This window comes from Hirundo rustica, chromosome 11, assembly GCF_015227805.2.
Source record: "Hirundo rustica isolate bHirRus1 chromosome 11, bHirRus1.pri.v3, whole genome shotgun sequence".
NCBI lineage: Eukaryota > Metazoa > Chordata > Aves > Passeriformes > Hirundinidae > Hirundo > Hirundo rustica.
In genome coordinates this window covers 16787528-16799225 of record NC_053460.1, presented here as the reverse complement: position 1 = coordinate 16799225, position 11698 = coordinate 16787528, and the positions used below count along the sequence as shown (strand labels likewise).

At 42.3% G+C, this 11698-nt stretch overlaps 1 long non-coding RNA gene across 1 annotated transcript; it reads left to right on the top strand.

The window, feature by feature from the left end:
• The first annotated feature begins 9528 nt into the window (after positions 1-9528).
• On the top strand, positions 9529-11489 carry LOC120757992 (uncharacterized). The gene is made up of 3 exons (XR_005702728.2): positions 9529-9655; positions 10710-10879; positions 11014-11489. It is a non-coding gene; the product is annotated as an uncharacterized LOC120757992 (long non-coding RNA).
• The last annotated feature ends 209 nt before the right edge of the window (positions 11490-11698 follow it).

Genomic DNA, 11698 nt, shown 5'->3' with positions numbered 1-11698 from the left:
GACAGTTCTATATTACTTGTTCCCTAAGAATATTGAGAAACTCCACATTTCAAAGGTTAGGTGAGACAAAGAGGAACTACGTACATTTGGTTTAAAAAAATGGTGTTTTTCCTAAATTTAGCAAAATGGGGTTTTCCTCCCTCTTAAGGTAATTCTTCATTTTATTTATTTGGGTGGATTTTGGTTTTTTGGGTTGTTGTTGTTGTTGTTTTGTTTGGTTGGTTGGTTTTGGGGTTTTTTTTTTGAGGGGGGTTGTTGGGGTTTTTTTTGCTTTGTTGTTGTTGTTGTTGTTGTTGTTGTTTGGGTGGGGGGGGTTGGTGTTTTTTTGGGGGGGTTGGAGGGGTTTTTTGGGTTTTGTGGTTTTTTTCCCCACTGTCTAGCATTGTGAGTGTGAATTGTGAATAGAGTGGGAAGGACAAGAGACCTAAATCAGCTTCCAGTTCAGCATTTAAGCTAGCACAGTCACTTCTCCAGTGCTGCTGAGTGTCACAGCAAGACAGGGAAGGGAAGTGGCACTAAATGACTCCTGAAAAGTCAGTAGGCTTATTAAGTCTTACTTAAAAAGTTGATTGGGGAGCTAATTTAGAGCTCCCCTGTCCTGCCTTTTAAGTATGATGAAAACCCTTAAAAGACTCTCGGTGGTGCTAGGGGATTCAGAGTGGCCCTGAGTGTGGATGTGGAGTGGGAACAAGGAAACACAAAGTCAGGAGGACTGGGTACTTTTAGAGTCCGTGCCCGTGCACTTTTCCTAGAGGGCAAGGGTATTTAATATATGAAGGATATTTTACTGTCTGCTGCTTGCAGTGCTATCTTTCACTGCACAGTGGGCCAGGGTCCTGCCATCAGAGCCCTCTTTGTCAGGGTGTGGAACCCTAATGTGGGTCTAAATGCCATCCACACCCATCCCCACTTGCTAAGCAGCATAAATGGATGGGGGGGTAAAAAACAAACCCTGTTTCTCCCCAGGGATTTTGTTGGTGTTAGTGGCATTTCCTTATTGTTCATGTGGACCTGGTGGCATCACATAAAGGGTCGAGCTCAGGGAAGGTAGCATTGGAAACTGTTGTTCGTGCTCTAAATTGCTTCTTCGCTGAGCCTTTAAAACTGAATGTCATTGCATAGCAAACTGCCTGCCCTTTTAATAGAAATGTCAATCCTTTAGAAAGTTCTTGTTTAGAGGAACCATGTGCTAGACAATACTCCTAATGAAGATCTTCTTCCTTTGTCTCTGCACTTGCCCTCTCTTTTATTTCCTCGAATGGAAATACCAGGCAGGACTCCTCAATTATGGAAAAAGCTTTTAATTTTAACAACTGTTTTGCAGGCATTCTTGCTAATTCATTTTGTCTGCCTTTGTTTTCCAGCCTCCCATTTCTATTGTCATCTCTTAAAATGACAGGAGACGGAGCTTTTTCATTAGGAAAGAGCTAAGATGAGGCAGTGCAGTTCAGGCACTGCCTGGAAGAAAGAACAAAGGCTTGGCTCTTTAATTTTAAACTCACTGCAGGTGCATATTCAACAAGATATTATTGTCTTATGGCCGTTAAATGTGTACCAACTGGAAATATTTTTAGAGAATGAATTCTTAATCCATGACATGAATAATGTGACCCACCAGAGTGTCTGAGAGTATTTCATTATCCACAGAGTGTGTACATGCTTGTTTTTATCCTCTCCCAGCCAAGAGTCAAAACACATTATTAGTTTAAACTTCAGAGAAAGAAGATTAAAGTGGGTTTTTTGTGTTCCAAGTGCAGCGAGCTGAACACTACATGGATGGGTGGTGATGGTATCCCTTGACTTCCTAAAGAGACATAGGCTTTGTGCATCCTATTGATTTTTCCAGGACCATGCCATCAGGAGTGCTGCTGCTGGAGCTGACTGCACTGTCACCTGCAGTCCCACTGTGATTATTCTGGAAAGGGCAGGGTCTCAACACACACGCAGTACGTCCTTGGTTACTACCAAAACTGAAAACAATCCTAAGAGGATATTTTCAAGCATTATTGCAATCTTTATCCACTACTATAAAAAACCTGCCAGCTGTCCAAAACTTCTTTGGAGAGTATTTCCATCTTGGTCTGGTTTTTCTTGAGATGGGAAAAAAAAACAACATTAAATTGCCTGTCCATGAGAGTCAATGAAATTAAACACTGCATATATATATTGTATATGTATATGTATATATATGTGTGTGTGTGTGTGTGTATAATATATATATATGGAGATATACATTGATAGGTATTCAATAAGCACATTGCTTTCTAACTTTGCTAACTAATGATAAGTCAAAACCAAAGTGTGGTGTTATGTGTGATATTTTTGTTTACTGAGGGAATACCTACATCTATAATGCTGAAATGTAGGCCACTGTAAACAGGTATTAATAGCAAGTGCATTATTGAATCTCTGGGGCACAAGTAAGGGAGATAACAGGCTGTCCCCTGAGGTCTCAAAACACACACCTTTAAAAATAAGCTTGTTCTTAACACCACCACTGTGTTATCAGGGTCTTTCATCAGACCAAATTGTGTGTTGAATTCACTTTCTGCATATCAGTTCTGTACTATTATTATTATCACCATCAGGAAGTTGAATTTAGTTAATTGCTCCAGCTATAGCTTACTCCAGATCTGCAATATTATTGAACCTGCCGTAAAAGGGAGACAAACAAATTTTATTATTAATGACGGGCCGAAATAGATAAAAGAAGCATTATTCCATCTGCATTTCTAGTTAAGTGCTCTGCAGACTGTGCTGGATATGCAAAGACAATCCTCTGACACCGCATGAGTGACTTCCAGCTGAGCCCAGTTTAGCACGCACTCTGCACCTGCTGCCCGCCTGGAGGAGAATCCCTCTTGGCTGCTGCCAGGACACCGCAGAGCCCCGGTGTGAGCGTCACACGCAGCAGGGCTGGGGACAGCTCCAGCGGCTGCTCTGCCACACAGGCACTCCAGGAGCTGGGCAGGGTCCCCCAGCCCTGACCACCACGGGCAGGCACAACTGCAGCATCCCAAACGGAGCAGTGGCCGTGCCAGGATGAAACAGACTCCCCTGGCTTACCTTTGCTTCCTTTGGGACTCAGGTTTATCCAAAATAACCATGGGCTGAGGGCCTGAGGCTGTGCAGGGCTATTTGAGCATTCTGCTTGTTCTGTCTCGGGCCCAGGCTCTGCCACTGATCCGTGTTTCTGTGCTGCTCCTTTCTGGAAGCCGCTGTGTATTGGGCTCTGGCACAACCTGGGAGCAGTTGTTTTGTTATCAGAGCCTGTGCTAGTGTACAACAGAGGTGTGTAAGGACAACGTATAGGATGTTTCTCTGTACAAAGCCTCAGAATTCTTTTATTGTCCCTCATCTCTTCATGTCCTTCAGCCCCTTCAGCAGCTCTGATTGAAGTTCAGTGAGTGCTCCACAGCTGAGTGGCAGCAAAACCTGCTGTCCTGCCCTCATCATCCCCTTAAACAGCTATGGCTCTCTGGGGAACAAAAGGGAAAAAATAAAAAAAAAATAATAAAAAAAAAAAAGAAATTGAAGATAAGAGTGCCTATGTGAGAGAGCAGAGGGAGTGGCAGTGCCCGGCACACAAACTTGCCAGACTGATGGAACCTCAATGGGAAGGATGCTGGAGGAGGGCAGGAAGTGAAATAGAGGCCCAAAGTGAAAGAGAGGCAAAGTGCAAGTGGATCAGCTAACCCCAGAGCCTAAGCTAGCACAGAGATGGGTTAAGCTGTAGGAAAAATTCTCCCCTGTGAACTTTTGTATCTGGGTGATTTCTGAGGCTCCTGGGCTTAGCCCGTGCCTGTGGTTTGGAGAGAGCCAAAGCCAAGCCCTGGAGTTGGAGTGGGACTGCGGAAGGATGTTGAGGGACAGTGGATTGCATAAAGACTTCTCCTCTGTTTTCATCCTTTTCTGACTTCCTGCTGTTGGCTTCTTCACTGAAAGGCAGCTGTGGGAATTATCTGACAAAGACAGATCATTTAGTGCTAAAAATAAATGAGATAAAGGAATTGAAAATGCCAATATCAAACCAAGCCCATCCCCAAAAAAGGCGCTTTATTACATTCTTCTGCAGTGGTGGTGGGGACACTTTCCTGCAGAGGTAGAAACAGGTTAATCCAAGCAGGTTCTTTTTTCTGCTCACCTGATTATATAGAATACATATTCAATTGAATATATAGAGAGACTAAGAGACTTGTGAAACCACTGATTTTTTTTATTATTATTATTTTTATGTTCATTTAAGTAGGAGGGCAGTGAGGAAGGACAGTGGAGCAATTGTCTTCCTAGAGGAACAATTTTCAAAATTTGTAAATGATATGGGAACAAATGTTGCATTAAACTTTCTTCAGCCTTTGTTGCAGATCCCATGAGCATTAGCTAAATATTCACAGGGGAAGGTGAGAAACTCATAATATAAAACCCATTTACAAAGAATGAAACAGTAAAAGCAATGGACGTTTAATATTCAGCATATTCACAACTGTTTTATCATCGAATATCTGTTGCACAGGGAAGGGACTGTGTGCAAATACTGAGCATGAGGGGACAATTTCTTCCTTCCCAAGGTGGATTAGAATCCTGTGGGTGACTATCAGCTCTGCACTGGGGTTTTTTGAACATCCTCTGGTAGGTAGCCAAGGGGAAGTTTCTTGTTGAAATGACAGAAATTCTTTGACATTAAATGTTTTCTTAGAACATATGTTGAAATGTCTCTACCATTTCGGTGATGAGCTTTCTTTCTGGCACCTATCAATGCATGCTCATGGTAATCACAAGCAATATCTTGTCAACAGCCATCTACCATAAGTGATCCTAATCCACTTTGCAATCATTTTCAAAGCCTCTTCATTTTCGCTGAAAGGATTGTTTTGTTTCGAAGAATTCCTGCTAATGTGCAAAATTGCCCTTAGTTAAATGCATTGTAGGAGCTGAAAAGGGATACAAGTATAAACCTTCACAGCTGGAGCACCGAGCGACGTGGCTGCAGCTCACACTTCTCATTTTTCACATGCAGCATATGCCGGGAGAGTGAGGAACAGATGCAGCTCCTTTAAATGGGACAAATCACACGCATTTCATTTGCATGACTCCGCGTTTGGAGGGTGCGCTCCCTCTTTGCCTTTGCTCGACGTGGCTCTGGATACACGTGAGTAGCTGTGGCAGGACATTGACACGACTGAGATGAAGCGTGGAAATGGAGGTTACACGGCCTTTCTGTGAGAAGCTCATTAAAGCAGGCAATATGCGGTGTACAGGTGGCAGCAGAAATGCAGCCGGCAGTGTTTTGACTGGGCTCGGGCTGCTGATGCAGAGGGAAGGTTTGGCATCTGCAGGTGCTCCCTGTTATTATCGACCAGGGCTGGAGGCCATGGCTTTACCTGCTGGTCTGGGCCCCTGCCAAACCCTCTCTGGCACCAGCAAAAGGACTTTTCTCTGCTTTTTCCTCTGCTGTCTCTCTGGCTGCCTTGTTGGGGGAAGATAAAGGCAGTCCTGTCACACTCTGTGCAGAATTTTACCAGTCTGGAGCTGAAATAAGCAGCTCTACTGAATGTGACCTGCTATTTTCAACACCTTACATATGAAATACTCTCCAAATATTCTGGCCTGTGCCCACTTTCCCTGAAATGATGTGCCTCCTTTGCTTTGTTCATCTGGAGTGCTGGAGATTAAGCAGATTTATTTTTTTAACATTCCTGCCCTTCTTCCCACAGGCCAGACGCCACACAGTATTTCCACTGGTGCACAGACAGAATATCAGCTTTTCCTAACCCTGTTTGAGATGTAGAGGAGCCAGGCAAATCCATATTTTAAATTCACACTAATTAGGATTAACAGAAAAATAAACATTTGCACAGTATGCATAGGGCAAAGTCAGTGTCCCCTTTCTGTGGGGTTGTGGGCTGATTTTACTGCTGCTTCTACAGATTCTTTTTAATAATAGCTGACAACTGGATCTGATCCCAGCTTCCCCCTCCTAAATCGAGATCCGTACTTTCATATGGGGAAAGGGTAATGGATATGGATATGTTTACTAAAGCCACACATGAATGATGCTAAGTCCTAGGGAATTTGACAAAAACAAATAATTAGAATTTTTTTTTAGCCAGCTATTGGTCTAAACAATCACATTTTTCAGGAGTACTTTGGGTTTAGGTTTTGTTTTGTTTTTGTTCTTGATTAGGAACTGGTAACAGTGGAATGCTTGAATACAAAAATATTTTCTTGGCAGAAGTCCAAGCACACATCTTTAAAAAGTTATATTTTCTCTCTCTCATTTTGTCTTTGCCTTCCCTGTTATCGATGCACATAATAAAACACTAGGAAAAAAAGACAAATCCACCCAAAAGGTCAAAATCAACGATCCTTTTACAGATGGCACCTTTGGGAATCCTGGGTACTTTACCATCAGCTTGTGTTTGAGACTGTTACTTGAATACTTGTTTTTTGATGACAAAAATCAATGCCTTCTTTAAAGAACGCACCCTTGGGGCTAGAAGGATGCAGACTTTGAAATGTTTACTAGTCTGTGCCTGTCTCTGAAAGACTAATAAACATATTTATAAGTTTATGAGCTCTTATTTCATTTTATGGATTGGAGATAGGAGAATATTTAAGCTAATATTTAAGAATATTAAGAATATTTAAGCTAATGTGCCCCAATGAGACACATTCTCTATCACTTTGCAAATATACATGCGAGTTCTGATCCAAAACCGATTGAAATCTACGGATACATTTACATGAGCTTTAAATTTATCCCTGTGAATAAGCCACTGAAGTTATTGGAATTATCTTGTTAATCAATTTGATCCAACAGCCAAATACTAAATCAATTCTCAAAATAAAAAGACAGAAAACCCACTTTATATAAAGATAAGGAACCCACTTCACTCAGCAAAGATTATTTCCTTTATTTTTTGTACACAATTTTTTTATTGTTGCTCTGAGCTGCAGAAAACATTTGTTTGTTTTGTTTTAAGAGATATATTTTTTAACTTATTTCTTTGCTATTAATTTAACATTGCATTTATTTCTGGCACTATAATTTACTTTGACACCGGGGCAGATATTCCTTGATTTTCCTGAATGAGCAGGGCCATAATAGGCTTTTGTAAATTAACAGAACACTTGATCTGGGTACCCTGTGATGTGGAGTTGAGGCTTTGGTGCTGGATTCTGGACAATCAGTTTTCTCACCAGCTGTGCAGCTGCAGATTTTGCCAGGATTTTTTGCCTTTTTTTCCCCCAATCAAAGATCTAGAGTTGTTTTAGTCATGTCTTTTGCAAGTCAGTTTCCAGGGAATGAGCTACAGAAATTACTTTGGAAATAGACTGGCAGTGGATATAGCCTTGCAGTAATTAGAAAAACTAATTTATATTCCTTTTCCTTTGACTCTGGATCTAATCAGTAAATACAGTGCTATAAAATGTCAACCCTAACCAAACAAATGCGTTGAAAGCATAATAGTAGATAATGTCATTTATGAATTAAAACATGGGAACATGCATGACATTAAAAGGCTTGTTATATTAGACATTTCTGCCCATCATTTACAGATCTTAATTTAAATTTACTCATTTCAGCCCCATAAATCAGCGGTTTTCTGGTACGTAGCTTGTTACCCCATCCTTAAAGCAGCAAAATTGCTTTGCTCTTGAGTACTGTGGGAAGAACTGCTGAATAATCTCTCCTGGGCCCCTTGCAGAGATGGATTGAAGCTGGGAATTCTGTCATGGTCTGATCCCAGGGCCACACAGCCACCCATGCTCACACACTGTCCTGGTGGTAGGGGGGAATCAGGGAGGTAAAACCCACGGGTTGAGATAACAATTCAATAAATTACATGAAGTGAAATATGATGATAATAATGCTAAAAGGCAAAAGAGAGAGGGGAGGAAAAGCCAATTAAAGCCAAGTGCTGCACGATGGCATTGCTAACACCCACTGACCCATTCTCAGCCCTGCGCCACCAGTGACCAGCCCCTCCCACCAATCTCCCCAGTTAATATACTGGGCATGATGTTGTGTGGTCTGCAACATCCCTGTGGCCAGTTCGGGTCAGCAGTCCTGGCTGAGCTCCCTCCTGGGTCTTGTGCCCCTCCTCACTAACAGACTGGGAAACAGACATCCCTGACTTGGGTGAGTAACTGTTTCAGCAGCCCTCTTGTTAGAGGGTAGAAATGAGCTTGTTTACCACAGCGTGAAAAGGGTCCTGGTTTATTCCTCTTTCCAGCTCAGCCATCCTGACCCCAACCATTCACTGACTCTGGCTGCAGCAAGCTCCTGCTGTAGATTTCCCTTGCAGCCTCTGACTGCTGGTTATTTCCTGCTGAACTCTGACTGCAGGTTCCAACAACAGGCTCTAACTGCAGACCCAAACCGACCCCCCCCCCCCCAACAGGGATTCTCTCCCCTCAAGCTTCACCTTCTTCATGAACACTACCAGCTGCCCCCTTTTATCACACTTATCTTTATTGGATATAGCTGTGACTCATCAGGGGTGAGGCTGCATCGGGTAATTAACACATCTGTTACTTATCAGGTACAAGGTCACCTGTATTCCCTTCTCCTACAAGCAACAACTAAACTAGTCACATGTCATCCGCGTTATCCTCATGCTGAACCCAGAACACAGCACTAGAAAGAAACCTAAATCTATCCCAGCTGAACCCAGCACTAATGGCACGGGGAAGCTCAGCTGCAGGAGAGCTGGTTGGTGCATGGGATCCTGCTGCCTCACTGCAGAGCTGTGCAGCACAAAGCAGGGCAGGCGTGCCATCCCACACCCCTCTGCTGAGAACATTTTGTGCATCCATGCAGGGCAAGGACTGCTCTGGTGCTGCCTCTCACACTGCACTCACCCACAGCAGGGTGACTTTTAGTGAACAATCTCTTACTTCAGTCCGTGAGCTAAAAGGAATTTGTGCTTTCCTGATGAATGTCACACTGACATCACTCACAACCGTACCCAGTGCCACTGACTTTTCATTGTCTGCTACCCTTGGCAAGTTCCTCAGTCTCATTTTGCTTTATTTTCCCAGATATGCATTGAAAATGGTAGAGCCTTCTCCTCTCAGGTTTTGGTCATTTAAAGGATATTTTTTTTCATTGTCAGACTTTTATTGTTTGGGAATCATTACATGTAATTGTGGTGAGACTGACCAGAGAAGGGGTGAAAAAAATCACTGCCAGTAGAACTGAAGAGCTTCAGCTGCCTGCAGGATGGGACAAGCTGAAGGGTATCTGTCACAGCTGTACTGACTTTTGTTTGAGGAGCTGAGGCTGGTCACAGTCAGTAGGAGGGTGCTGGGCTCAGAGGAATTTGCAGATCCTTCTGATGCTTAGCTGTGATGAGACGAGGCTGTTCACAGTGGCTCACGGAGCCAAGAACTCAGAATTGACACACATTTCCACCTGATTCACAATTAAAGGTCACAACACGAGGCCTTGTCTTTGCCCTTGGGAGTTTTCAGGACCTGAGTGAATAAAAGCCAGAGAGAACTGCTGAGATCTCAGCTGAGCCTCCTGAAGCTGGACTGAAGATCTAAGGAGAAGAGCTTTTCTATCCCAAGGGTTCCTGTGACTCCTAGGGATCCCCCCATTGCACTATAAATCTGCATTGCTGTAACTACTTACGAAGGCAGCATCCCAGTATGAGTTTCCTTTTGTTATTCCCTGCCGTCTTCTATGACCAGACTTTGTTTTGTTCTGCCACAGTTTTAGAATTTTGTCAAACCCCTTGTGTTTGAGCTGGTATTTGAGAAGGGTTTATGATTTCTATTAATTGTAGAGCTTTGGACATAAAATGCTCCCTGTCTTTTGGCAGATGGGGTGGGTCTTAACTTTAAGAATTTTATAATTGTGGCAGTGTTATGTTAGTTGTGGGGTTTTTACAAATTTATTATACCAAAGGAAAATACTGATAGTGTTTGAACAGTTGGTATTCTGATGCTATTTCACTTTAAGGAGAACAATTGGTTGAACTTATTTAATGTTGGCAAGAGAGTCATGAATCCCAATAAGGCCATGAATACATTTATTATTAATTTTTTTTCTCATTCATTTTTAATTTTCTGTCAGACAGAATCAAAGGCTGAATTGGTGACTTCAGTGTTTTTTACCCTGCTCTATTGGCTTCAGAAGTCCTTTAATAAGGCAATTATTTATTCTGGACATCACTGGGAAATCAAAGGTGAAGAAATCGGGGATATCTAAACCCTGTAGTGCATTAATTCAAACAGAACTCACATTGTTGGATCGAGTTCATGCCTCTGGTTCTTTAATGTTGCCTGGTTTGGTACCTGTTTCATTTTAAATTTAGCTGGAATGTGTAGAATGGAGAATGAAGGAAAACCACAAAAGGATTTAGCTTATAGAAGCAAGAATTACTGGAATCAGCAGGGGTTCATCTCTGGATTGAGGGAAGGCTGGTTCATTGTAGTGAGAGGAAGCAAGCAGAGGATCTTTGGGAAGGGTTTAATGTGTGCCCACAAGGCTTTCATTAGGAGTTGTGATTTAGAGTGACTCTCTGTGCCTGTTATCTCCTGAAAACAAGGGGTTGATCTGGCTTCATCACAATTCCCTCTGTAAGCCATGGTGCTTCACTGGAATCAGTGGAAAGCTTGCCTGCCTTTGATAGCAACAGGTTTTCAAGAAGAGAGGGCAATGTTTGTCCGCCCGTGGCACTCAGCTCCCTTTCCTGCAGGGACAGCAAAGCTCTGGGAACGAGCTGGACCTGACTGGGAGGAGGAGTTCTCTGTGCCAGGGCAGCCACATGGCTGAGCTTGTCATTTAACAGCCCTCAGCTTCACTGGACGGACCTCCAGGGCACGTGTGAACGCTTCTTCAGCTCCATGTGGTTTCGTTTTAGTGACGGTATTCCCCCACAAGCAGAGGCAGTGTTTATTCCTTGTTTAGGAATAAATATAAAATGTATCTGTTATTCACACTGCTTTGCTATCAAGTTGTTACTGCAGTCTCATGTTGGTTTGTTTTTGCTCATTCCTCAGAATTTCGGCATTCTATGAAGTAGATGGAAGAAGAACTGAAAAGGGAGACGAGGTATTGAACCTGACATTTAAAGGTTCAAACCTTCAATGCACTGAGCACGTATTCTAAAGAAAACAGTCATGGAATTTGCTTGTCTTGTATCCTGAATTCCTCCTTGACACTAAGCTGCCTTACTGCAGCATGATGTAGTTTAAATGTGATTTATTATTGCACCCAGAGCAGGTAACACTCTGCTCTAATGCTCTGTGTTGAGCAAAGCAACAAGAGGCTATTTGGAAACATTTAGCCATGTGCTCCTGAGGAAAAAAAAAAAGACTCTCTTCCTCTCTGTCTAATCATCCTGCTGATCACAATACTATCTTAAGGAAAAAGGAATATTGTACAAGTTACCATAAAGTTTTATGAGCCAATTATTACAGATATAATTGTCCAAGGTTATAGAGGTCTATAGATGTCTTATTTTCCGTAGGCTGGGTGCCCTTTTATGCTCCTCTTTTATAGTTAATGCAATGCCTCATTTAATAATTTAAAAATAATTTACTGGAGTTAAATTGCTTTTTTAGAAGGCATAATCTTATCATTCTCATTTTTATAAGAAACTCATTTTAATTTGTTTGCTGTGCCATTCTCAGATGAATTTAGGAATTTAATGGAGTGAAAATTGAAGGCTGATGGCATCAATGA